The sequence below is a fragment of the Halichoeres trimaculatus genome, unplaced genomic scaffold (genome assembly GCF_033239565.1).
Source record: "Halichoeres trimaculatus isolate MK-OKI-2021-1 unplaced genomic scaffold, fHalTri1.1 fHalTri1_scaffold_8, whole genome shotgun sequence".
In the NCBI taxonomy this organism is placed as follows: Eukaryota; Metazoa; Chordata; class Actinopteri; order Labriformes; family Labridae; genus Halichoeres; species Halichoeres trimaculatus.
Genome location: NW_027437186.1, coordinates 31,018,764 through 31,046,496, shown reverse-complemented (window position 1 = coordinate 31,046,496; position 27,733 = coordinate 31,018,764). Strand labels below are relative to the sequence as shown.

Below are 27,733 nucleotides of genomic sequence, written 5' to 3'. Positions count from 1 at the left end.
AAAGCTTGGTGAGCTTTTTGCTCGTTGTCACAGCCCTGAGTCAACAGTGTCACCATCTGAAGTCACCTACGGCATCCCACACGCACAAACGCAAAAGATTAACTCTTCTTTGTCTTTATTGTCAATGTCATCTTAATCTAAAGCCTCAGGAAAATCAATGCACGATCTTTAACCACAGACTGTGAAAATAATGGACGTCATGTTGCCCGGCTTGAAGTGAGGTTGCCACAACAACTGCTCCCCCTGGTGGCTGGCTGCATTACAGGTGAAAAAAAAAAAAAAATCTGTCTCCCCAGTCATTCCAGATGGGCTCAGAAAAAATGTTTCTCGCATCTGGCTGTTGTGGTGATTTAAAGATATTATTAAGTTGCTTTATATTCAAGTCCTCTTTTTTTCTGAAAAGTTTCATTTTCATTAGTTATAAGAGATTAAAAAACAGGCTTTACGTCATGTTGAATGATGATTGACAGCTGCCATCCTTGTGTATTTTTAACAAGAATCTTAAAATATGTTGGGAAGGAGAGCCAAGAAGAGACAAGACTCTCAAAAGAAAAAAATACATATATTTTTGTCACCCAGCTCCACTCAGATTCTCTCTGAGTCCCTCATAGACCCTACCGAGAAGACTCTGGCTACACAGCAGCTGCCAATGGCGGCTGAAGCTAAGGTTATGGTCTTTTTTGCATTAAAGCATTTTTTAGTGCTGGCCACGCCCTCAACCTGGACAGATTTACCATTCAAAACACATAAAGCAGCATCACCTCGGTCTAGATCATAAACAGGTATTATATAATTCTTATTTTAATAAGCATGCTCTTAAAGCACATTTTAGTGAAAGAAAGACTTGAACTAGCTCAGAGCGAAGAGAGCAGTGATAACATTTTTATGAAAAAAAGCATCTTTAACATTTTTCTCATTCTGACAGAGTGCCTCTTCACTGCAGCTCAACTTTCAGCAGGTTGCTCAGGAGAATAAACCAGCTCCCCCGGAGATAAAAGCCGCTCTTACGTGATGTATTCAGACGGAGGACTTAGAGTGGTGGACAGACCCAACGCATCAGATCCTCTTTCATCAGCAGCTAATACACTATTGTGCTCACTGGGTTGTGTCGATCTCTGAAGCAGTTTCAGCTTTCAGTCAGGAGGCTGGCTTTGTTTCTATCAGCATGTTGGATGCAAAACACACAAACATGTAAAATCTTCTTTATTTTGTTTTGCCTCCCCAGGTACGCACTCTTCAGGAGACAGAATTTGTAGCATCAAAGAATTGGACAGTTTTTCTGTTAGTCCACAATCGACACGCCTCTTCAATGAATCAAAACCCCCAACAGCTACAAACAAGAAAATCAAATACATACATGAAACATTGGTATTCAGGGGGCAAAGCATCAGCTGTCAAGGCTGCCTGAAGATATGCTATGAAGATATTGCTCAGTGAGCTCTGCTTCAACAGATTCCTAATGATATGGTGAGCAGACAAGTGTCTTCTCATTCACAACAAGCAAAACAAAAACTAGGATGCACCAATCCAGCTTTTATGCCCGGATACCAAAAACAATACCTGGGCTCTGGATATCGAGAATGATACTGAGACTGATTTGAAGCCAGCATTAATTCAACATTCTCTGTTTCTTGATATGAGAATTAGACTGAGAATTTGTAAAACCAAAATAAAACACAACTACATTTAAACTGACTATATTATTAATCATGGGGTTGTAAATGTGTGGTGAGTAAATCCCCAATGCTTACAGGAATTAAAACTAAACTCTAAACTTTAGTAGTGGACAAGTGAGGAATCAAACGTTCACAACTTGCATGTTTCTGTCAGATGAAGGGATGGGTACTGAATCAGGTACTTTTATAGGTACTGACCAAATTCTATCTGTAGTACCAAGTGCAAATTCACAAAAATTCAAAAGGTACCATGCTTCAGTACCTAACACATGATTGTGGCTGTATGAGAGGGGATGAGTAGACGATTTTCCATGCTGGACATGAACACAGCATTGCAAATTTATATATAAAGAAATATATGTGTTAAATTGAAAAACTTTGGGATTTTATTCAACAAATTTATATTTTTTACCCATAGACTGTATAAAATATGGACGAAGCATCTGTGACGCCACCCATCTGTTCTTGAAACTGTGAAATGAAGCCAGTCCACGGACATAGCCACATTCTTTATGACGCCAGCTGTGAGTTTTTCTTCAAGCAGCTACAGGGCGCCTGGCGGTCACATGACCTGAGCTGTGCCTCTGATTGGAAAACCAACTGGCTCTAATAACTTCTAAAATGCAGAGATAGAAGCTGTACTCACCGTACAGTGAGTGTCAATAGTGACCTCAGCATTTTAGACCTAAGCCGTTTTTTTTTTTTTTTTTTAAATTTTAAGCAGACTGTAAATATACTTTTTAATGCCGTAAAAGTCAGTTTTTATGGCTGGTGTGTACATGACTTCTGGTCTTTCTGCAACCAGCCTCAAGCGGATTCTTGACGAACCACAACTTTTAGCATTTCCACATAGGCTTAATATTTACTGACCGGATGTTGCCCCTTGGTATTACCACATAAACACACACAAAAGTACTTAAAATTGGTACCGTTGAGTACCAATACCAGTGTAGGCATCGAGTGGGGCATCGGTACCGTATTGTTTTAAATGTGAAAGGTATCAATCCCTAGTCAGCTTTCTTCTTTAATGTTTTAGCTCTGCACAGCCCAGAAAAAGCAGACCTACTTGGTTGATGACCACAGAAAGGCATAGAGCTGAGTTGAATAGATCTGCCCGACGGATCATTTCATTGTCTATCTAGTCTAACAATTTGAGTCTGTATCAGTACGAGACACGGAGCATCCCTAACTCAAACTGTTTTTTGATATTCCCTAGAAGCAACCGGAATACCAAAAAATTCCCTAAAATATGGAATATTTTAAGTCAGTTTTTCATACTTTGGCCGGTCCTGTGGCTTAAAGTCAGGTAGGGCTCATATATCAAATAAATGAGGTGTGCCTTGTCACTGGATACTTTTATGGTAAAAGATTGCTAAATTTATACATGGGGAATATTGATGAAGAAATATCTCCACAGCCCAGACAGCACTGTGCGCTGACGGAGGCTCTACATCTTCAGCTTGGACAGCTTCCTGGTGTTTAGAGCCTGATCACATGATTCAGAGAAATAAAAGTTAACTAATGTCTTGTTTGCTTTTGATTTTAAACAGTTTTCAAGATTTTAGTCACAAACCAGCATCTAGACTTTTGCAACTTTTTAAAAGTAAGTAAACATATCATGTGGCTTATACTCTAGTGCGATAAACATGTTTTTTTATAGTCTTAAACATAGTCCGAAAATACGGGAAATAAAAATATTCATTAGATAGGACAGCTGATAAAATACAGGACGTGTGGAGTGGCTATAGCTTCTGTCATAGGGCATGCTTAAAACCATAGGGCCAAACCTGCACCTAATAAATGAGCACTGCTTTTCTCCAATAAAAATCTACCCTTGCTCTTTTTAATAATCAAACAATTCACTCACGGTTAATCCGCTTAAGAAAAAGGTAAACAGGGCCTGATATTTGGCAGCAGGCTCTAATTTGCCTTGACAGAAATTACCATATGAATAAAGTCAATATTCTCACTCACCACTTTATGGAGCATATGGAGGCATCAGCAATCATTTCAGTCTGCTTCATTGTCAGTTAAAAACTCCTCACAGGAGCAGTAAATGTGCACTCAATAGGAGATGGTTTGCCTTTGCCATCAGCTGTCAAGGCTGCTGATGTGGCTCAGGGATATTCAACAACATATGCCAGTTTGTAATGGCTCTAAATGATGACGGCAATTAAAGAATGAAAAGGAAGAAAAAAAAACTTTTTTTGAAAATCATTCAAAGATCTCTTGTTTTGCATTTCTAAGAGGCTAAGCAGCGGCAGCCCTCAACTCAAATGCAAGTCTGCTTCAACATGAATTTGAGGCGTGCTGGGGTGCTGGAGTGAAATGAAAACGGCATGCTGAGGATCTAACTTCACCACAATGTGTGCTAATTTTTAGGTATTAGAGTTTATACCAATCCTGAGGTGTATAATCATTCTGCACTGTGCCATGACTTCATTACGCCATGGATCAGCTTAACTACCAAAAACCACCAATCCAAGGTTACAAAGAAGCATCAGGAGCATTTTTTCTATTTCATCCTAAATTCTGTAGTGTTTGTTGGACAAGAAGCACAAGCGATCTCTGAAATCAATGCTAATGTAAGACGTGTGTGCTGTCTCTAAAAGTGATAACAGTGTAATTGTTTCAGTTTGTTTTTCTTAAAATGAATCTTGGCAGTTTAAGGATGTTTCCTCTGTTTCTACGACCTTGTGGTGCCAAGTGGAAAGATAGGAACAATACTTGTTTAGCTAGCGGCTCAACAGAGTCCTTGGGAGGTGGTTTCCATTTTCTTTGCCCCCCCTTGTTTCCCTCGTCTCAATGGCCTCAGATGCTCATGTTTCACATACAGCACCATCATAATCTATTAAGCGAGCCTGAGGGAGGCCACAGCCCTGAAAGAGATATGAAGAGAGAAAGAGGAGGGGGGAAGTGTGTTGGTGCATACAAGAATTTAAAAGACACCGCCTGATTGCTGTCAGCCCTCGCAGCGTGACCCGAGGCGACGCATACGCAGCCTCTTTAGGCCTGTGTGGAAGGAGCCGCAGGTTCAAATAAACACATCAATCAAAATGAGGCAGGACTGACAGCGACTATCTGCGGCTCATGCTCTTACAAAGCAGGCTTCACCTCAATTTTACAGAGGAGACATTTTTCTGATTCAGGCTGCCCTTGCAAAAAGATTTAAGATGTGGAACACGGGACATTGGTTTGGATGGCAGACGGTATCAGCCCTCTGAGGACACACTATCTGAATACTTATTGATGTAACAGTGTGCATGTAAAGCCTCGGACGGCTCTGACAGGAGCATAGCTGATGCAACAACACTTATATGGATGCAGAGAGCTGACCTTATGGATCCTGCATTTTCAATTTGATAAATGAAAAACATATCCAAGTTTTATACAAGATAAGTTCAACTATCCAAAATCTGTGTGAACTCTAAGATAAACATGATGCATATAACAACTGTAAAGGCAAAACAAAATCTTTTAAGAGCTCTTATTTAATGGGCTGCAAGGAGTTTGAAAGTGATCTTGAAAAAGTCTCCTTTCTAGATATATGCCTGATCGTAATCCACACTTTAAAATGAAATTACCAGCACTAACATTGCTGGTTACTGGTGATTTTAAATTGAGCAGAAGAAAGATAAACGGGAGAGTGATACAACAGAGCTAAAGGCTAATCAGTCCTTAGCTCAGGCTGTATCCCTCTATAACACAGGAGCTAAACTGTTTGTGATAATGTTCATTCCAGCCCAGTCAGCAGTTATTCTGCAGTGGTCTGTTCAAACTTGAGAGTCTTATCAATAAAATGAAGAGTGAGGTTACGTTAGCTCTGCTTGGTAGATGACTGACAGGACATAGCTAACCAGAAGTTACTAACGTTACACATTACAGACATTGCTTAGTGCACCGGACTGCCAGCTGCACGAAATACAAACAGCTACTAAACTAATTACAAACTGACATTGTTTACTTGTTGTCACGTTAGCCTACAGATACGTCAGAGCACCGGCTGCCAATGTCACCATAGAGCCGGCTGCTACGTTTGCTTGATGTCACATTTTAAAACGTAGCACTACGTATCTGTACTGATAAATACCTTACCTCAGTGCGTAGTATTCAGTAAAAAATTGTATTGAAAAATAGAAAATTTGTTTCGATCCGATCTCCATTTAATTCTAAAACCAACACACGCCTCACTAAAAGTAATTTACGACAGTGCGCAAAGACTCAGGGCCACAAGGTGGCAAGGGAGTGCAATCAAAACAGATCCTTGTCATTGCATCTTTAAGTTTGTACAAACTAAAGACATGCATGTTTAGTGGATCAAACAATTAAACTTCATGAGTACCAGAATAATGAATCATACGCTGTACCGCCACTGTAGCCCCAGTTAGAGGTTGAGGTTTGATCCTATTTGGCTTAAATAAACTGAATCAACTCAATTTTGATTGGTTTTTGAGCACTTTCTTCTTCCAGAAGAGTAAGTTATTCTAATTATACTTGATATGAGCCAAATTCAACTTATCAGTCCAGAAAAAAGTCTTGTTTCAAGTTATTCAAAGACAAAAATGAGGCCTGAATTGCTTGTAACAAGTTAAAAAAAAATCTGCCAATGGAACAAGAGAAAAGTTTCTTGTGTTAATACGATATTCTAGTTTCAAGCAAATGTTCAAGCAATTTTTTCTTGTTATGTTGGCTGTTTTTTTTCTTGTTACAAACAATTCAGGCCTCATTTTGTCTTTAAATAACTTGGAACAAGCCATTTTTTTAGTCTGATAGGTTGAATGTGGCTCATATCGAGTATAATATGACAATTTTTAATTAAAACAAGACAAAAACACTAGATAAGATTTCAGTTTTTTGCAGCACCCCTGCACACAGTCAACTACATTTTGGACTCAAACAAAGAAACGAGCATTGTGATAAATGAGTTATAATTTTGTGACTGATCTAAAAGGTCAATATGAATATCAAAAATGATAAACTTCAAACTAAATAAGCTTGTTGATTCTCCTTCTTGAGTGTCTCACAAGTATAGATGGACTTTTGGGAAAGATGGTCAGCTTTTTGGACATCAAAGTCCAGCCAGCGGTTAGCAAAAAAAAAACACCCTTCAGCCAAAACTCCCTTTTCTGTGCGCTGCTTTGTTAACAGTCCCGCTAGCAACTGCAGAACTGACCTTGTGCTCAGATAAAAGAAAAGTGGGATTCACCCTTTTTTGGGAAGGTCTGCAAAAGAATCCTTTGTCTTTTTTGAGTCATCCGTTTTGGCTGAGTCTTAGTTTCGCTGTAAACAGAGGCCTCTCTCTTGCTTCCTTTAGGGATATGAATCCAAAAAAGAAACCAAGCATCTCGTGATCCACTTGACTTGTGAGTCTGCAAACAAAACAACCTCATGGTTCAGGTTTCTGAAGTAAAAACTTTGCCAGGTCTGTTTTACAGACGGGGAGAAACTTGGCTCATTTCTGATGCGTTTCAGGAAGTCAGGAAATCCTGATTGACTTTCATGACAGCGCTGAACAAATTTTTCACTCTTATTGAGTTTTCTGATTCAGTGGAGACTGCTGGCTGCTCTTGCATGAAGATACTTTCTTATATAAAAGATAATTACATCACTGTCAGATTATCATCAATGACATAACATTACAGTGGATCGTGCCTGCTTATGTTCTGCATACAAACTTCTTTTCCTGCACACATCAAAGCCTACTGGATTGTGATTGATTCATACTGACAGCTTTGACAAAGAAACTGAAACATTTTTCAGATTAATGCCAAGTCCTGCTTTCAAAGCTTCTACATTTTATGTCAAATGTGTTATTTTTTCTTTTAGCTCATTTCCTTAGAGCATTTGTCTGATATTTATGCATCAACAAAATGCTGAATGAAGTTAAAAAAAGCTAAAGTAAAGCACTGAGGGATGAACAGCAGACATCACTCTACATTCAGTCTGTTGCTTCAGTCCTGCCAACAGCTCTCTTATTATTCAGTCTTTGCTCTGTTTCTACAGCAACAACCAGCTCCTCTCCTGCTGCCTTTTCCTTTGCCTTGTTTACAGCAAAGTGTAATTGTGCTCTCTTTCACCTTATCTTTTTTACTCCCTCACCTGGCCCCTCTCCTTCTCTCTGAGCTTGTTCAGCATGCTCTAACTGTACTCGCCTCTTCTCCTCCTGGCTGACGGGGCTGAATGTCAATGCCGGGCCGCAGTCCTCTGCTCTCTGCAGCGCTCAGAGTTAGCCTCATCAGGAGACCGGCTACCAGAGCATTCATGCAGCTGTGTCATCCGCAGGCAGAGGAGGGATAAGATAAGCGCTGTGAACACAATTTCACGGGTTCAAGAGTGGCTTATGACCCATGTCACAAGTCATCAGGCCTCTCAGTGTCTATTATCTTTATCTGATACTCTCTTGTCTTGAACGCACCCAGTGGTGCATCGATAGAAAAAAGAAAATGCCCTTTCGACAGCCAAGAAGTAACATCGGTGTTAAACTCTACAGGAAACAGCCATTCAATTTACATAAAAAGACTCTTTGCCTCACTCAACTCAACATTTCAGGAACAGATTTAGAGACAGGTTTTATTTCTCTGAACAAGTAGAAACTTTGTGAGAATTCAGCTGAAGACTGATGAAAGGGTTTAAACTCCTCTTTGAGCTTCAAGCTGCAGACTTTTCCCCGCAACAAACATCTGTTGTTGCACTCTGCTGATGGGAGCATTTTGTGAACACTGTTTTTCTTTTCAACATAACAAGAACAGAAACACCCCCTGCAGTACGGCATCGTGGAGAAAGAGTGGCAGTTATGACTGTTATTTGAATGCCCTTTAGCGTACGCTGAGTTCTGAGATTTGATTTGGAGACAAAACCGAAGGATTTCTTCTTCTCAGTCTCTACATCTTTTGTTTCGATAACACATTTTTGACAGAATGAAGAGGGATGAAGCTTGCATTTGTAAAACAACAAATCTTGTATGGTGCAACATTCTGTTTTTGATGATGATCAGAGTAACACAGGTTGACAAAAATACACCTATGAGAGTTGTCATTATGTTGTAGAGGCTATTTATTACTGTTGATTAAAGGTTTGATATGTACGCAGAAACAGTGAAGGATGTTTCCAATCCTCTTCAAAACTATTCAAATCTCCAGTGAGGAGTTTTATCAGGTTATGAAGCATGGTGAAGTTAATACTGATGCCTCTTTATGACCAATAAAAGGAAAACAAAACACAAGTGATAAGACTCGCAGTTTGGATTATTGCTGTTTGTGAAAGCTGCTGCAGAGTGGGTGTAGCAATGTAAGCTGTGGAAGCTTCCTTTTCAACATTTTTACACAGCAGATTTTAAAAGGGAGTCGCATATTACACTGATGAAAAAACAGCATGATGAAAATTGAGTTTAACATATACAGTGCCTAAGGTGCTGCTTTGTCCACGTTTAGAGAAATACTAATATAAATTGAGAGTTTTCCACTGGTGCTTTAATGTCATCAACAATTTGAAGTCAACAAAACCAAAAGGATAAACCCTCTATAACAGATTTTTTGTGACCACACATTGAAATCCTGGGATAATTTAAAATCAGCTGCACAGTACATGTGGTTTTTACATCATGTTGCTCCACTGTTCACGTTCATGTTCAGAGGGAAACGAAGCTGGTCAGGTCAATGAATAGAAATTTGTGATGTCTTCAGCTTAAAGCGTATTGACTGGGGGTGAGTATTGGCAAGAACTTCACGATACAATGGGCATTTCAATAATTGGGTTGCGCTAATATCACAATATTGTGATATATTGCTACATTCTGCCCAGTTAACATTAAATTATGAGATATCATCATTGTGAGATAGGGCCGTTTTCAACATATGTGTATATAACTCCATGATAAATGGTCGAATTACTTTGCAAAACAACACAAGACAAGGTCACCATAGTTTACAGTTTACAGTTTCATTTAGCAGATGCTTTTGTCCAAAGCGACGTACAACACAAGCAAGAATTTAGACGGAAGGAAAACCTAGTTTGTGCGACAACAGTGCTTCAAGTTATTTGGCTACAGGTGCTGCCATTAAGTGCAAGTTTTTTTTTTGTTGTTGTTGTTTTTTTGGGGGGGGTGTACAATAATCAACAAGCCAACTGCATGCAATGCTGCAACAGTATACCTCAATCTTCAACAAAATTCAGCAATAGTGCTAAAAAATCACAAGAGCTGAGTCTTAGACCTACTGACTCATTCTACCCCTGAGAGCAAAGAGGAGAAGGGTTAGCTTAAGTGCACAAGTGTTCCCTGAACAGATGAGTTTTCAGACTTCTCTTTAAAGTAGAAAGGGACTCTGCTGAATCATATAGAGTTAGGTAATTCATTCCACCATTTGGGCACAACAGAGGAGAAGAGTCTGGCTAGTGATTTGGAGCCACGCTGGGCTGGGAGCACCAGGCGTCTTTCACAAGCAGAGCGTAGTGGGCGAGAGGGAGTGTATGTCTGGATGAATTTCTAACAGATGTAAAAGTATGATCCAGATCCTGACAATATTCTGGATACTAAGCTCTAGAATATGAAATATGTACTCGGTTATCATAATTTTCGACACTGTCAGGAAACATATTATTGTGCAAACCTGCAACTAGCACCAAATTGTAGAAGACAGTCTGCTGAAAGGAAGTATAACATCAAAGTAAGACTAAAGTGTTGTGTGAGAGTCACAATATTATTGGTGGAGGTCTGCGCTCTCTGAGTGCTTTCCTAGTTTTGTTTGGAATAATGAAAGTCAGATGCAGAGTTTCATACGTACACTTAACTTAAAAACTTAAAGTGCATCAAGTTTGTCACTGAAACCACTGTAACATTAAACTAATGTTGCAAAAAAAATATTGGGTAAAAGATGATGTCAGTTATTGAAACTGATAAATGTCACTCAGTGTAAGCAATGTGACTCATAAAAAAAAAAGTATATTGCACAAAACATGTCTATGGTTATTATTTTATCAGTCTACTACACTGTAAAAATTAGGGTTAGGAAAATGAAAATGAATTTAAACTAACTGACCCAAGAATAGAGAAAAACATGGATGTTTATGGCATCAAAAGTCACATTATCAAGTTTAGTGATAATATAATTTGAGATTATATCTATTACACACTTTATGTGCAGCATATAGTGGAGTAGCTCTTCGGCACCATCTACCCTAGTGGAGACGTATTGTACTTCCAACTCACATAAAATATGAATTTTTATTTAACAAAAATATTGATACAAAGAGTTAAAATATCAATATTCAATCACAGGTCAAAGTATTGCAGTATGTTGCTGTATTAATATTTTTTTCACATCTCTAAAATTGACTGATCAGTGGTATTATTAACAAAAATCACAAAACCTCCTTAACATTGACTTTCTTTGGCTTATGTTTGTCTTTCTCCAAGGGCAAGTTTTCAAACTTTATGATTCGTGAAGACTTGAAGAGATTTATTTTCATTTCTTCTCCTTAAAGCCTTTGCACACCAAAGACGACACGAATAAACAGCAGGAAATCGCGAAAATATTTTGAGGCGTCATATTCAATCTCCGCAGCTATTCTCCTCCAAACGATATCTTTGTGATTGTTGTCTTTGTAGTTTTTATGTCTTTTGTCAAAAAGAATCTGGTGCTGGGACGCCAATCAATGCTGAATGTTTTGGTATGTGACTTGTCAACAATGAACGTTTTGATTGGTCAGATGTACTCGTCGCTAGCAAAACTGGAAAAATACAAGCCACAGTTTCACTCAGCCAAAGAACGTTGCTGGTGTGAAAGCTCACATAATTTCTTCATGACACACAGACACACATGTGTAGGCCTGCACTGACAAATGCAACGTGTAAAAGCAGAACTAGCTAATCGACATAGTTAAATAAAATACATCTAGATCAGATCTTTTTTCAGCCTTTAAGACCATCGACGGGATAATCATAGCCTCCTTTTCTTTGCTTCTGCCATTTCCAGTCAGTCCTTTTCTCCATCCTGAGAAAAGAAGTCCTCTTTCCTCAAATTAAAGCTAATGACTGTTTATTCTACTCAGCCATCTAAGGCTGTGGGCACAATGCTGGAGGTCACAGTTTGGTCACACACAAAGACAAAGACAGAAAACCAAAGCAGGAGCAATTTGTCACTGTCAGCATGTTATGGGATAATCCTGCTTTATTACAACTTTGGTCTCTTTTGATTTGACTTTTCCTGTCATTCCTACTGATAAAGATAACATGTCCTCCTCACTTTTATTGTTGAGGAGTTTCAGTTCGACAGGTCAGCCAAAGTAACTTTCTGAAGGAACGTAAGAACAGGAAAGCAGGAAAAAAACATCCATCACCATCCATCGCTCCCTGCTTTAAATCTAAGATGACAAAACGGACAAATATCCTGCTGTGAGCAAAGAAGTTAAAAAAATACTTTGGAGGGACTTTTTGCTTTCATATGCTGATCAGGATGACTATAAACACGTCTTGATAAGTAATTAAACAAACAGTTAGCGGTATTTATCTGATTAAGAAACACACACCTTGACGTTAATACAGATGTCTCTGTGTGACCTAGAAAAGCAAACAGGACCATCAGGGAGAGACTGATTACTTCTACGTGGTTAATTTAAAGCCTGTCATGGTTATCATCATGTGTCCACTGTATAGATATTCTGCCAGCAGTGTGTCAGCGCCTTTGTTTACATTCCCAGAAAAAAATTCACAGACAGAGGATGTGTCCTCACTTTTTTCTTTTTTTTTCTCTCTTTTGCAAATTGCAGAGTTCTTTGACATCCTTTTCAGTGCACTAATTTAATATTTTTATTTTTAATTTTAATTTATTTATATATATTTTTTCTCTGTACAAAGTTTATTATTATTATTATTATTATTATTATTATTGTTATTATTATTATTATTATTATTATTATTATTATTATTGTTATTATTATTATTATCATTATTATTATCATCATTATTATCATTATCGTTATTGTTATTATTATCATTATTATTATCATTATTATTATTGGGGCTGCACGGTGGCGCAACGGTTAGTGCTGCAGCCTCACAGTAAGAAGGTCACCAGTTCAAATCCCCACCTCGGCCAGTGGGCCTTTCTGTGTGGAGTTTACATGTTCTCCCCGTGCATGCATGGGTTCTCTCCGGGTACTCCGGCTCCAAAAACATGCTCACCAGGTTAATTGGTCACTCTAAATTGTCCCTAGGTGTGAGTGTGTGCGTGCATGGTTGTCTGTCTATGTGTCAGCCCTGCGATTGACAGGTGACCAGTCCGTGGTGTAACCTGCCTCTCGCCCAAATGATTGCTGGGATAGGCTCCAGCCACCCGCGACCCTAAAAGGATAAGCGGTACAGAAAATGGATGGATGGATGGATTATTATTATTATTATTATTATTATTATTATTATTATTATTATCATTATTATTATTATCTTTATTTTTATCTTTAATTTTCTTTCACCTTAAGATCTATTTTTTCTATATTTTTGCAAGTGTGTTTTTAATAATTGTACAGAGGAGTGTGGTTATCCAGAGTAAAATTCCTTGTATTCTTGAGATACTTGGCGAATAAAAGCGATTCTGACTCTGAATGGTCAAAATAACTAGAGGGCTAACATCAAAGGCTTGTGTTAAAAAGAATGACTCACCCTAACCCTTTGCAAATGAATGAGAGTTGAGGACACGGAGGTTGAGAAAATGTCAGTAGTTGTTGGGATACTGTTTTGGAAACCATGAGAGAGGCTTGTTTGGGGATAGCCGAACAATCTGCAGGTCAGCTAAAAAGCTAAAGGTCTCTATGTCATTCACAGAAATGCTCATTCTGAGGTGAAGCTCCCTCCAGCATTGGCACTAGTTGACTGAGGTGCTGATCCCACTACATCTGCAATCTAGGCCCTGGTAGCAGAATGCAACAGTAAGCATTCACACCATGTTATACAGAGTGAAAATCTGCGATTGATTGAACACCGGCAGCTGTTGGGCATCTGCCTCCCCAGACGGCCAGACAGAGCAACAAGGACGAGTTCACAGTGTGGCCAGAATGAGGAATCCATAGGCAGAGATTATCCACCCTAATCTTCCACTGGATAACACCATGAGAGGATGATGGAGGAGGATGAAAAGAGGAGGTGGTGGGAGGAGAAGATTGAGACAGGGTTTGTACAGGAATGAGACTCCGGGGTGTTCTGTGCCCACAAAACAATGGTCTGAATCTTCATTCTTATATTCTTACTGTGTGGATACACGGTGGGTGAGGCAAACCACAGGCTGATGCCAGGAGCTCCAGTCTCTGTCTAAGGAAGTGGCTCCCCTTGCTATTGCATTTCACCTGGATTTAAACTGAACTGTCATCCTTCAGAACAATGACAGGAAACTGCAGTCTCTCCTCCAAGAGGAGCCAGGATGTTACAATTCAGTGAACTCTAGTGGATGCAACCAAGCCTTACTTCTATTTGTTACCTTGTAATTTCAGCCTGTCTCCTCAACTCCTCGGCAAATGTGTGCAAAAAAACAAACAAACCAACAAAAAATCCCATCCCAGCTCTCTACATGTGTTTCACCCAACTCACTGAAGGTAAATTCACCTCTCCACAACCTAAGCCACATTTCAATGGGTACCAGCAGTACTAATTTTATGCTTCATGAAAAATTACTAAAATTTTATTCAACTTTTAGAGTTTCTTTTTTGACTTTTTTCTGACTATTTGCTTCCAGGATATGCAGACTATACCTATTAGGTCTGAATAAGATCAGTAAGCGGGAAATAAAAAGTATGACCTGGACTGTCTCATTCTCCACATTGCTTAAATAATCATTCACTATATATTTCATTAAAAGGCCCCAAATGTTTTGAAAGCATGGTAGTTCACACTTTAAAATGTTGGTTATCTTCTCAAGAGGTGAAAAGTTCCTTAATTCAATTCCTATAATGAATTTTGATTTAGTGGTTTTCTGCCATAGGAGTGCAATGACTTTTTGCAAGCAGTAAACTTACATCTGGCACGGCAGTGATGACTTACCCAGACATGTGATGTCTATCAGGATATAAACTAGGGCTGTCACTTTGAAGTTAGATTAGACACTGCAAATTAACATGTTAAAAGAAATAACGCAAGATTAATTCATTGGCTGCCAGTCATTTTCAGAGCATCCTGAACGATCTTTCAAGACGCAAGTAATATTGTTTTTTATGACTGTGTAAACACCAAAACTACCTAAGAATAAGGGGGCGCTCCATCCTTTGATCGATTGCCCCGCCCTTTTTCTCTGAACTACCGGGACACACCCTCAGTTTGAGCGTGAGCTACCTGAACTTTTCTGACTTGCAGCGTCTCGCTATGTCTCTGTCATCTTACATCTTCTCCTCATATCCATGCTGATCTCTCATCCAAAGAGAGCACCGCTCTCACCCACAGTAGTTTACGAGCATGATTTTGATTAACAAGCTCCACCAGACCCTGCCTTCCCCCTGCTGAAAAACATAATGTACTCCTATAGACGTGGTAAACAGAGGATTTTATCCCCTGCACAATCTCCAAAGATTGTTTTATCTCCGCTTTTGTTTCACATTTTTACTGAGAAACTGACGAGAGGAGATGTCAGAAGAAAAAATAGGTTGTTCTGCCAATAGATGTTCTTTTTAGCATTTTTTTTCTAGTTCCCTTCATCTTGGTTGTAATTTATCACACCAAAAGGCCCAAAGCATCCTTAATGGAACAGCAACTTCATAAGAAACCTGCAGTGAAATCCTGCGTCCGAAGCCTCAGAAATCACTAAAAACCAGCGAAATCCTGAAGGGTCTGACTCTCATAAAATTTCAGACTGCCTCCTATCTTTCTCTCTGTGCACAAAAGAGTTATTATGCACCTGTGTGCTCGCTCTGTTCTGCTCCACACAATGGAGCATAATGGAGCTGTGAATCCTAGGATTAAAGTACACAACCATTGTGCGTCAGACTGCACAGAACCTGACAAAGCGCTGTGGCGACAGAAACATCTGCAGCGTCTCCCCGTGGACGAGCTCTGAGAGACTCCACCACCGATCCGGCTGGCAGTGGCAGAGTGTTCAGGGCCGAGTGAGTCACAAGGGTCAAGTCAGCATGTCACAGGCAATTAAACGGCGTCCTTAGACTCCCTGCAGAGACAGACACCTTGTAGTGAATGAGTGCGGCACAGAGCTCTCCATGCAGAGCAGAGTGAGAGGAGGCAGGACGGCAGATGCAGCCTTTCATGTGGTGATTTCATTTCTCCTACCTGGAAATAACTTCATTAACTTCTTGTTTTTTCCCTGACTCTGGTTATCTGCCTGTGCACTCTAACCACGGTTGCTCCGGGAACCGAGCGTTTTCTGAAACCCGTGGACTGCACCTTGGGTTACTCTTTGCAAAAATTAAATTGCTTCCCTTAAATTTATTCCAGTAAAATCGGCGGCTTTCACAGCTAAGAGCTCATTTTAAGTTGGGAAGCACTCTCTGTTCCTGCTGTGTGTGACAGGCTGAACATATTTTCTGTAGGTTAGTAGGTTAATAGCTATACATCTGTCGGATTAGGTTATACAACAGCCCACATAATATGTAAATCAAGAGATTATCGTTGGAAAATGTGTTTTTTTTCTAAGAGAACATCTGAAAGCAGCTTAACAACATATTCACTTGCTGAATCTTCTTATTTATAAGTAAAGTAAAGCTGTGAGAGTGTTTACATGTGTGCGTGGGTGGAGGTGGTAGAAGGTGCAGGGGTTAATTAGAAGATATCATAGCTGAAATACACACAGAAGAGAAGGCGCCCCCTCACACTAGAGACAAAGCCAACTCTCCTTCCTATCACAAAACATTACGCCACGTCTACAAAAATACAGAGCAGCTAAATGCTCAGTAATTATTTCCTGCCTTTCCTCTAAAAGTCCATTTTCTGCTGCCACGGGTCAATTTTAATCGCATATGTAAAACTTAATATAGCTTGGAGTGTAACAGCCAGACAAAGGAAGTAAAACAACCTGCAGAGCGTCACTGCGGCTAATGAAACGAAACCTTTAACAAAGTAAAGCAAAAGTCCTCTCTCATAAAGAGTCTCAGAGGCTCTGCAGTCATCTCTCCTCTTCTACATTTAATTATGTTTTTAGCACTTCAGCCTCAAGTGGCTCACTGCAGCCAGGCCCAAACATGTGTGTTTCTGTGGTTTTATATACCTGAAATGTGAGTGCACATGTGCAAGTCTGTTTCTGAGAAGACAAAAGAGAAGATTTATGACGGTGGAAGCGTGAAGTATCTTGATGCTGGAATCAGTTGTTTAAAAGGGCTGTGAGGAGTTTCTTGGTGATTTGGAAAAAGTTTCTCCTCTAGATATTTGCCTGATCATAATCCACACTTTAAAATAAGATTACCAGCACCAAATTAGGTTATTTATAAATGCTTTCTCTTCGCTTCCTGATCGGGTTGGGCAGAACCAGATTGATTTAAGGCAAGTCCAAGTCTCTCTGATAACACCACGCTGGCTGACAAAGTTTAGAAGTGAGACAAGAAATCTGTGTTTTTCTCTACTGAAAATGATTTCTGTGATTTATTTTGGAGCTTAGCTGACAGACAGAAAAAGGACAGAAGAGCAGAGGAAAGCTGAACATGAGAGTGATAGAGCACGAGCTAAAGGCTAAAACATGGGTTAAACTGTTTGTGCTAATGTTATGCATCTGTTCAAACTAGTCTATCAATAAAATGAAGAGTGAGGTTATGCTAGCTCTGCTTGGTAGGTGACTGGCAGGACAGAACCAGGATTCACTGACATTACGCGTTACAGACATGTTTCAGTGAAATATATGCTGAGTAAACTAAATATAGCTACTAAACTATGGTACAAACTTACAAAGTTTGCTTGTTGTCATGTTTCAAACCGTAGCGCTATGTAACTGTTGATAAATACCTTACCTTTTTGTGTTGTATCAAGCAAAAAGCTGTCTTGAACAAAGAATATAATCTCCATTTAATTCCAAAACAAACACCCACGTTGTTAAAAGTCACATCTTCACGACAGTGTGCATGGGACTCCAGGCCAAAAGGTGGCACTGCAGTCCAACTAAAACACATCCTCACTGCACGTTTCGGTCATATATGATGAGCAAAACCTTAGACATAAGATTCAGATACAGGATTCTTATAAACAAATGTATGCTTTACCCTCTTTTGACTGTTAACTTAAAAAAAAAAAAAAAAAAAAAAAGGTTAGCACACTGTCCTCACTGATACGATACAAATACCTCATTTGGAAGCCTCGAGTTTGTCATTTCAGCTGAAAATATTGTAGTTTTTTTTGTAATCAAAAGTAGCTACATTTCATGTAATAGGAAAACGGGAAAGAGAAGGATTATTCTGCCTTTGTGAAAAAGCAGACAGACTTAGCAATCACAGAGAGCCACGCCTTTGAGAGTACTCATGTTGAACCTAAAAAGACTTTTCTTGAGGTCTTAACCTGTGTGACGTTAAAAGATCACAGACTAAAAAGTGACATACAACTTGCCGTAAAAAAATACAGCGTAGAAAAAGGGATATGGGTTTAGTCTCTGTGTACTAGTTTCTGCATAGCTTTTATAAAAAGAAGCTTTGTCTGATTCTTCTACTAGGTTCTGGTTTGAGGGTCATATTTAAAGCAAATGGAAACCTACGGCCGTGAGAACCGAAGCTGATAGAGAAGTGCTAAAAACTGCAGTTCTTCTAGCTTCTGTGCGAGGCTAGCAGCTAAAACAACAGGAACCACACACCCATTCAGAAAGCAGACCTCTGCAGCAAAAATTAATATATTTACAGTTTCAAAAAAAAGTTATGATCTGAACAGCTCATATTGTACAGGAAGTGAGTTTTCTTGTATATAACTCAGAAGTTCAGAGGATTTTAATATTCAAGGCATAGCTGTTAGCAGTGAGGCTAAAGGCCTGTTTTCACTCTGTGTCTGTGAAACAACTTTCCCGAAAGGCTCCAAACTATGTCTGTGTACAACAGCGTCTAGATATAAATGGGAAGACAAAAGATCTTTCACATGCTCATAACTGTTAAATACAGTCAATTAAATTCTCTACCAACACTTACATGTGCAGAAAAGTCTGAAACTGTTTATTTCTCACTTATAGAACACTCAGAGAGAACATTTCGTTAAAGCTGCTGATATTTACCGCATATCAGCAGCTTCAGGTGTGAGGTTTCCAGAGTTTATCATATCTTTAATGAATTCAGAGAGAGTAATATGTAAAGGGGCTGAGTTTGCTGACACACAGCTTTCAAACCTTTATGAAACTTATGAGAAGAGAGAATCCCATTCTGTTTATGTGTTATCTTCACCCTCCAGCTGCTGCTTCAGACAGGCCACGGGGACCCATCGGCCTCTGCACACCTACACCAGGGTGAGTGTGCAGGTGTGTGCATGCATGTTTGTGTGTGTGTCTGCAACGGCAAAAACGTGCACGAGCCCAAAGTGGATTAACACCTGTGCAGAATATGTACAGGATCATTTGTGTATACGTGCACCAGTTGACATCCTACAGAAACACAAATATAGCTGCAGAGCGAGTTTTTTTTCCACATGCACCTGCAGGAAATTCAAGAGAAAACGATCATATCCTCTTTAAAGACTCACTGTGACCACAGACGTAACACGTGACACAAACACTCCTTTTTCCTGATAATTCAGCATTCCGCGTGTTGTTTACCCAGCCCCAAGGCATTCTGGGTGATTATCGTGCCATTTCCATTTGCAGGCCTCTGGGCACAGCAATCTGGAAGAGGGCTGATTTGGACAGTTTAGATCCACCAAGTGTTTGCAGAGTGTTTCTCTGCCTTGAGGCTAAGAAACAAATTTTTAGATACAGAAGCAAAATTGAATCAAACCATAATTTTAGATTATATTTTTCTGTTACTGTAGAAAAGGGTGCAAAGGAAGCTACCATGCCATCTCAGCCAAAAGAGCCTCAACTCTGCTCATATTGCAAGAATGCTTTTTTTTGGGGTGTGAAATTAAAGAAGCAACAACAAGTTTTGCCGCCATAGCAGAAGATGTTTATTAAATTATCAAATGAAGACACAAGAAATAGTCCCTTTCAGGCCTTGTGGCTGTATTTAAAGTCTCTGCTATGGCAGCAAGTGTTTGATATTAGCGTCAGCTCCATCAGTGCCCGAGAGCTCTGCGGCTGTTATCAAACATCAGAGCAGAAGCAGAGAATCTTCTCTGTCCTTGGCTCTGACACACGCTGGTGGAGGACAAAGCTTCCAGCGCCGGCAGTGCGTTCATAAAAAATACATGCAGCATCAAAAGGACTTGTGTCAAGTATCACAAAGTTCAGTGAGCGAGGAGACAGAAGCTACACTGCTAAATTTATAACCAGAGTCAGAGAGGCCCTGAGCGTTGGTGTGAGTGCATGTGTGAATATTGAAATGAAACCAGTTTGTACAGTAAAAGCACAAAAGTTGATCACATAAGATCACTGAGACAAACAGCAACAGCTCAGCGTGCATCATAAGACTTCACTTTGTCCCAAACTGTGCTGCCCAGCTGCCAAACTGTGCCGGAGCTTACTTTATTGTCAACTCATGCATAATCCATTCGCTGCACGCCTTATCAAAAACCCCAGGCGCAAATAAATCTGACCATATTATTTGCCAAGGCCGAGGACTGTCAGGGAACTTTCCTTTTTCCCTCATCGGCTCTCCAAGAAGCTGTTTTTTAAGTATTTCTGAAACCTCAATTTATCTCCCCTAACACAAGTTTTCAAGTGGGAGGACCACAGCGCACGCACAAAGTGCAAAGAGGATTTCGAGAAAGACAAATGAACTTGAGTGGAGGTGGAGGAGGGAGGCCAGCGAGGGGGGAGCAACAGTTAAAGATGTGATGCTCTCTCTGAAGGAGCAGCTGACTGTCTCTGAATCCTAAGTAGAGGAAAAGTTCGGCTTTTTTTCTTGCGGCGGTAAAAGACCAGTTGTGTTGTCTAAGAGAGCCAGATGGGCCTGTGTTGTGTGACTAAACTCAGGGCTCTCACACACACAGACACACATGCACAAGATCAGGACCTTCCAGCTGATCAGCATTCAAAGTAAACGCTCCCTGCTCCCCTCCCTCCTCGTCTCCAACACTCTGTTTCTCCTTCCTCCCCTCAGCTGACGGTTCCACAGGGAGGACCAGAGTTGCTGCTGTTTATACACTTGTTCCTCAGGGGGAGAGGAGGAGGCTCAGCCAGCAGGAGTCAGACAGAGGAGGAGTGTGATGCTGAGCAGAAAGACACGAGGTATAAGCTTTACACTGATAGCAAACATGGCAACAGGGAGACCAAATACCCCCCAGACACAATAACACTCAGAGTTTCACCTTTATTTCCCAGCGGAGGAAGGTTACCTCCAGACAACTGTAAACCCCTTAATCCTGCAAGCCAGACCTATCTGCTGGGTAAACTTTCAGAAAACATGGGTTTAAAAAGTATTTAATGATATTTTAAAGAAAATATTTTTTTTCCCATGTTCATCCAGGTCTTATGCCTTTAGAGAATAAGACAGTGCTTAGAATCAGAAACAAGAGAGTGGGGACTGACGTGAGAAAAAGTGTTGGGGGCTGGAATTTAGGAGTGCTGCCTCCAAATTACAAGTCCAACCCAGTGCCTGGCTTCTTATCTTGTTTATCTGTTAATATCAGGGCTCTCCAAATTGGGGCCCGCCGGCCAAATTTGGTCCGCTACCCATGTTTAAATTTTATTACATATATATTTTAAACAACTGTAGATATAGCAGTCATTCCCAAAGTCTGGGTCCTGTCCCAAAGGTGGGTCGCCAAATTAGTTTCCAGAATGTTTTCATAAAATTCATGCGTGAAATCTCCCCTCACTGATTTGTTCACTGATGATTGGCTCCTTTTACTGTCATATCTGGTTATTTTTTCATCATAAAGGGTCATCACCACAACGTTTACTGTAACTGGAAACATGTAACTCCTTTAAAATCGTCTATCGCCATGAGCTCAAAAAGCCAAAGCCAAGCCATCATATCTGTCCTACTGTTTTACGGCACTCAGAGGAAAACGCTGTCACTGTGTCACTATCGCACAAGTGAAAGAGTTAACCCATTGATAACTTTGATCGCTAGTTTTCAAAAGAAAGATTTCAAGTCAGATTTAAAACTGGTTTGACTTTGAAAGTCTAAAGTCACTGTCTGATCTTGGATGGGCACCAGCTGCAGAAACGGAGCTTGTTACAGTTGTGCAGTGACATCAAGAAAAAGAGACATAAACAGATGCCTTTACTTCATTCCGGATGAGCATCCCATCTTGATATCTTGTCCCGAGTCTGGCATTTTGCTTCTTATCTCTTTCACAACCACATAATATAGAAAAGAATAGAACAGAATAGAACAGAAAATATTTTTTTTCTTGTCTCACGACTGACAGAAACTTGACTTTGACAGGCTCATTAAAACAAATACAAGTGGAGTTGTCACAAAAACAACAACAAAATACAGAAACAGACTGGACGCTGCGCTCAATACATGTCTTGTTCTCTCATCTTGTACACATGTCTAGGATACAATTCTGAAAAGCAAGCAGGCTAACCTAACCTAGTAAAAATGTAAGTATTCTAAAGTGTAAGCCCAACAAAGTTGTAATGCATTTGTCAAATATGTCTCTTAGGCGTGTTAGCTGGTACAAAAGATGTATGATAATGCAGAAACATAATCAAAGAACTGATGTTTTTATCTTTGCACATTTATCCTGTCAATTTGCAGATTGGACATATTTTGGATTGGGTCGCCGTGGCTTGTTCCTCCAAAAAATAGGTCGCTGGAAAAAAGTTTGGGAAAGACTGATCTATAGGGAAAAAATTCCAAAGCAGGTTTTCAGTTTTATTACTATTCCTTATTTTAAAAGGATGGAAAATGCACTATTTTGGTTTCATAGGAGCATGTTGTGTCCTATGTTGTTTAGGTTATATTGCACTAAACGTCTCTGAAAACATGAGCCTAGTATTTGTGCTATAAGGATGTTCAGTAACTTCCTTCCTGTGAAAAAAAGTGTTTTCATTTTTAAAATTACTTGTATGAGTATTTATTTTGACAAATTTATTATGACAAAGGCATTTTTAACATCATGCACTGCAACATGAACGGTTAGTTTTGGCCAATGACCCTCTACTTTGATTTGTTTTTGGCCCTTCACTGAAAAGAATTTGGGCACCCTTGGTTCATATGAATCCCTGCTGATATTTTAGGTCAGTACCAGAGTGGTAAGATTTAATATTTGCTGTAACTCAAAGTGTATCTTCCTACTTTTCAATTCAATAATACAGAAATTGTAGATGACTCATTTCTTGTAACTTAATGTCAAATAGCCAAGAATTTCACAATAATAATCATTTGATTAGATCGTGAGATCACACCAACTCAGCCTGGACCTGTCTACACTTGTTGCACCCCACCCTAAAGTGGCCTGTGGTGCAATCCAGAAGTGACACAATAAACTGACTGAAAACACCTTCAACAAATCAAAGTTAAGCAGAGATCAACTGAAAACTACTTTCGATAAGGACAATATAGATAAATCCTCTAAATGAAAGGCAGAAGGGCAGCAGTTTGTGCCTCGGAGCGGGCAAACCTCATCGTCTTAGTCATTAGATACTCTCACAGAGTGAGATGGAGAGAAGAAGGGAGCCATACAAGACAGAAACAAACACCCAAAACACACAGTTACATAATTCTGCATTGAATCCAAGACAAAGTAAGTGCAGATTTGTCTAGCTAGATGTTCACCTCCTAAAAATAAAGACTGTAAACCCTGTGATTGGTCTGCTAGCTAGCATCATGTTCTGGCCGCCCATTCCCTGCCTTCACTGAGTATAATCCACTGTTTCTCAACTCCAATCATCATCTCTGACAAATATGATAAGATTTTATGGTTTCCTGAAGAGTTTGTAGTGAGACCAGAAACTGGTGATATCATTAGCATAGAAATCACACTGCCAACTAGTGTTGAGGTGGAGTACTGCAGAGCAACGCAGACATTAAGCCACTGTGATCAAGGTAAACCAGGATGTAGCTGTGCTGAGATACCATCAGTTTATTTTGGAGTATAAAGTTATGTTTGTGTAAAAGAGTTTATTTTGGCTGAATCTCTGTTTTATCTGCACAAAAATAAGAGCAAAAGATTTGTAGAAAGTAGTAGTATAAAGTTTATTACCTCCACCAAGGAGGTTATGTTTTGGGAGAGTATGTCTGTCTGTGAACAGCATAACTCAAAAAGTTATGAACAGATCTTGATGAAATTTTCAGGAAATGTTCGAAAAAGGATAAGGGAGAAGTGATTAAATTTTGGAGGTGGTCCGAATCACCGCCTGGATCAAGTTTTTTTTTTTTTTTAAGGATTCTTTATCATTGTGAGATAGGGCTGTTTTTACCGTATGTGTATATAAGTCCACCATAAATGGTCGGATTGCTTTGCAAAACAATACAAGACAACGTCACAGATGTAAAAGTACGATCCAGATCCTGCCAATATTCTGGGTACTAAGATCCAGAATATGAAATATGTACTGGGTCATCATAATTTTCAATACTGCCAGGTAACTAATTATCATACAAACCTGTAACTAACACCAAATTGTAGCAGACAGTCTGCTGGAAGGAAGTAAAACATTAAAGTAGGACTAAAGTGTTGGTGACAATCACAGTATGCTTGGTGGAGGTCTGGGCTCCTGAATGCTTTCCTAGTTTTGGCTGAATTCATGTTTTATCTACACAGGAATAAGAGCAAAAGATGCATAGAAGTCTCAGAGCTATGAATAAAAAGTGTTAAAGGAAATATTCTCTACAGCTCTTCTATGACTGTAAATGTGCAATGTAAACACATCCAGGTTTTTAACTTTACAGGTCAGAGTACATTCAATGTCTCACTCTGCTAAAAATAAGGCTGAATAGGTCTGCTGCTAGAAAAACCCACGTTTAACAACATGTTCAGGCTCAAACAGGTTTTAGTTTCCTCATAATATTAAGTCACTAAACCAGTTTTGGAACAACTCCTCCTCCAGCAGTTTACTTTCACTTCTGCAATGACCAAGCAGGAATTTGAGCTTCACATGAATGCAGCTTTAAGTTTCCAAATGACTCAGAGGTAAAGTAAGGTGTGTGTATGTGTGTGTGTATGTGTGTGTGTTGTTAAGTACAAACACATATGTCAGAGCCAGTTTGCTGCTTGTGAGTGCCAACACTTGTGCAGAGAGGCAGGATGAGACGCAGCACCATATGCAGCGTGAAGAATCCTCTCAAGAACACCTGTGCTGCTGCTGCACTTGGCGCCCAGGATCCATTGTGATGTGATGAGGCCTCCAGTAAGGGCAGGCCGTCGACATATTGTCTTAGCACCTCTCTTTGTACCACAGCTCAAAAAAACGCAGCAGCACTCCTAAAGCACTTCACTGAGGTGTTTGATGGTGCAGGAGGGAGAAGTAATGATCAATAAGTCGAGTGCAAAGCAATCCCACACCTGCTGTTTTTATCTTGACGTTAAAATCAAATATTAAAGCTCAGGCATGGGGAAAATCCTGACAAGCTGACGACCAGACTGAAAGGTTTTAGGATTTCTGGGAGTAATCTTTAGATTCTTGGAAAAGGCAAAATTCAGAGAATAGAGTCAAAATCCACAAATCTGAAATCTGTGACAGGCTCGGATGAACACTTTAGATGTCCCACTAATCCTCTTCTTCATGAAAGATTGCGTGTGGTCTCAATTAGCCAGATCTGCTGTTTTATTTTCCAAGCAGCAGAGATGATTTATAAAAGCCGTGTGAGCGTGGGATTTTACTGATTCCTTTTGTCAATTTTTCAGCAGCCGACAATTTGAAAGGTACTAAATCCAGTATTTGCTTTAAGAGTCCAGCTCTAAACTGAAAACTAGACTGCCTGCAGGCGGTTTCAGGCACAAATGGGAAACGCAAACCAGACTCTGACCGGCCTCATTAGCAGCAAACCTCAGCTGGACCCACAGGGGGAGAGAAATAATTCATTTTTGAGTGAGTGGTTTGATGCAGTGTGTAAGATTGACACCCACGGCATTTGAAAATTAACTTTCTGATTGTTCTCGCTGTAATGACGACACCTGAGGTGAGCTCCCTCAATCACCGCCATGGATACGACTGACGTGGACTTGGCCTTTCACAGTTCAAGAATTAAAACCTAGTCTTCTGAATCAAGTTGCCATTTCCAAAAAGGATTGTGTCATAACCACCTATATTTAACCAATTGTTTTATTATAACAAATATAAAAGTTGATGTGACTATAATCTCATATTAAAGATGGTGGTTGTAGGGAATCTGAAGGCAGGGCTGATCCATGGTGCCGATCCAGGCAACCAGCTAAGCCTTTTTTTTACTGGTGCTCTTTGCTATTTGGTTTATTATGTTGCCTCTGATGCACTTTCTTTGTTTTTTTCCAGCATCATCAATCTACACAGGATTTAAAAGTTTACAATGAAATAAAACTTGTGATTGGTATCGGTATTGGTCGCTACCCAAAGCCGAAGTATCAGTATCGGAATCAGAAAGATGGATCGGTGCATCCCTACCTATAAGCCCTTTATTTTTTGCCATTAAAAACTTAAAAACTTCAATAATATTATAATAACATTCCAAACTAGAAAAGCAGTAAGAGCGCAGACCTCAGGCCAAGCACATTGTGATCGTCTTGCAACACATTAGTCCTACTTTAATGTTATACTTCCTTTCAGCAGACTGTCTGCTACAATTTGGTGTTAGTTGCAGGTTTGTACGATAATTTGTTACCTAACAGTGTTGAAAATTATGATGACCCAGTACATATTTAATATTCTGGATCTTAGTATCCAGAATATTGCCAGGATCTGGATCGTACTTTTACATCTGTGACCTTGTGTTATATTGTTTTGCAAAGTTATCTGACCATTTATGGCGGACTTATATACACATATGGTGAAAATGTCCCTATCTCACAATGATTAAGAATCCTTTAAAAAAAATCCTGGATCCAGACGGTGATCCGGACCACCTCCAAAATTTAATCACTTCTTCCTTATTTCATTCTGAACATTTCCTGAAAAATTTATCAAGATCTGTTCATTACTTTTTCAGTTATGTTGTTCACAGACAAACAGACGAACTCTCCCAAAAACACAACCTCCTTGTTGGAGGTAATAACAGAGAGGACCAAGGACAGAGAGCCTTCTGCAGCACCAAACAGCACTTGGAAAAATTACGAAAAACTGAAGTTAATAATCTTCTCTCTATGTCTGCAGAGTAATTATTTGAACAATCTGTGAATGCTTAGCATTGACTGTGTATTTGCTTAAAGGCACATCCCTGTTAGTAAACAGGTTGGTGCAGTGCATTCGAAGGCTTCAGCGTCTTCTTCCAGAAAACAAAGACGTTATATTAGAGAATAAAAATTTCACGCCCTCAAACTTATTTAAAAGCAATGTCACTATGAATAAAAAAGGATCAGACAGAGCTGTCGTGTGTGACTGGCAAAGTCTACTTTAGAGTCAGACAGTCCACTGAGGCAGAAAATAAATAATGAAGAGAAAGGAGAAAAAAGAGGGTGAATAAAGGCTTTGTTTGCTGTGTTTAAAAATGAGGGAATTACTTTTCATTTTGTTCTAAAAAGGAACAGAAATGAGAGGAAAAAGTGTGTGTCTGTGTGTGTTTGTGGGGGAAATAATACTTGATTATTCGCTGTTCATATCATTCAAAAGTGAAAGCAACAGCCATCCTTCCTGCTCCACAAACACAACCAGTTCTGCAACGTAAACATCTCCAGCAGTCTTACAGTTTTGTGGAGAAGAGCTAATTTGTGTTCTGTATATTAATCTGTATGTTTGCATCACCACTGCAAACAGTCTGTTAACAGCTTCCCAGCCTGTGTGTGTGATAATTAGTCCAGACAAACAGTTTCTGAAGCAGAGCGAAACACCTTTACAAACAGATATTAAGTCCCAGAGCTGTTGTACTCCATGCCAGTGCAGGGAATACCTCTTATCCAATCAGAGAAGAGAAGAGAAGAGAAGAGGCTCAGT

At 39.6% G+C, this 27,733-nt stretch overlaps 1 protein-coding gene across 3 annotated transcripts in view; it reads right to left on the bottom strand.

Annotated features, from left to right (window-relative positions):
- Positions 1-27,733, bottom strand: part of marchf8 (membrane-associated ring finger (C3HC4) 8) — a 136,011-nt gene that overhangs the window by 72,147 nt on the left and 36,131 nt on the right. The gene's annotated exons all lie outside the window — the stretch shown is intronic.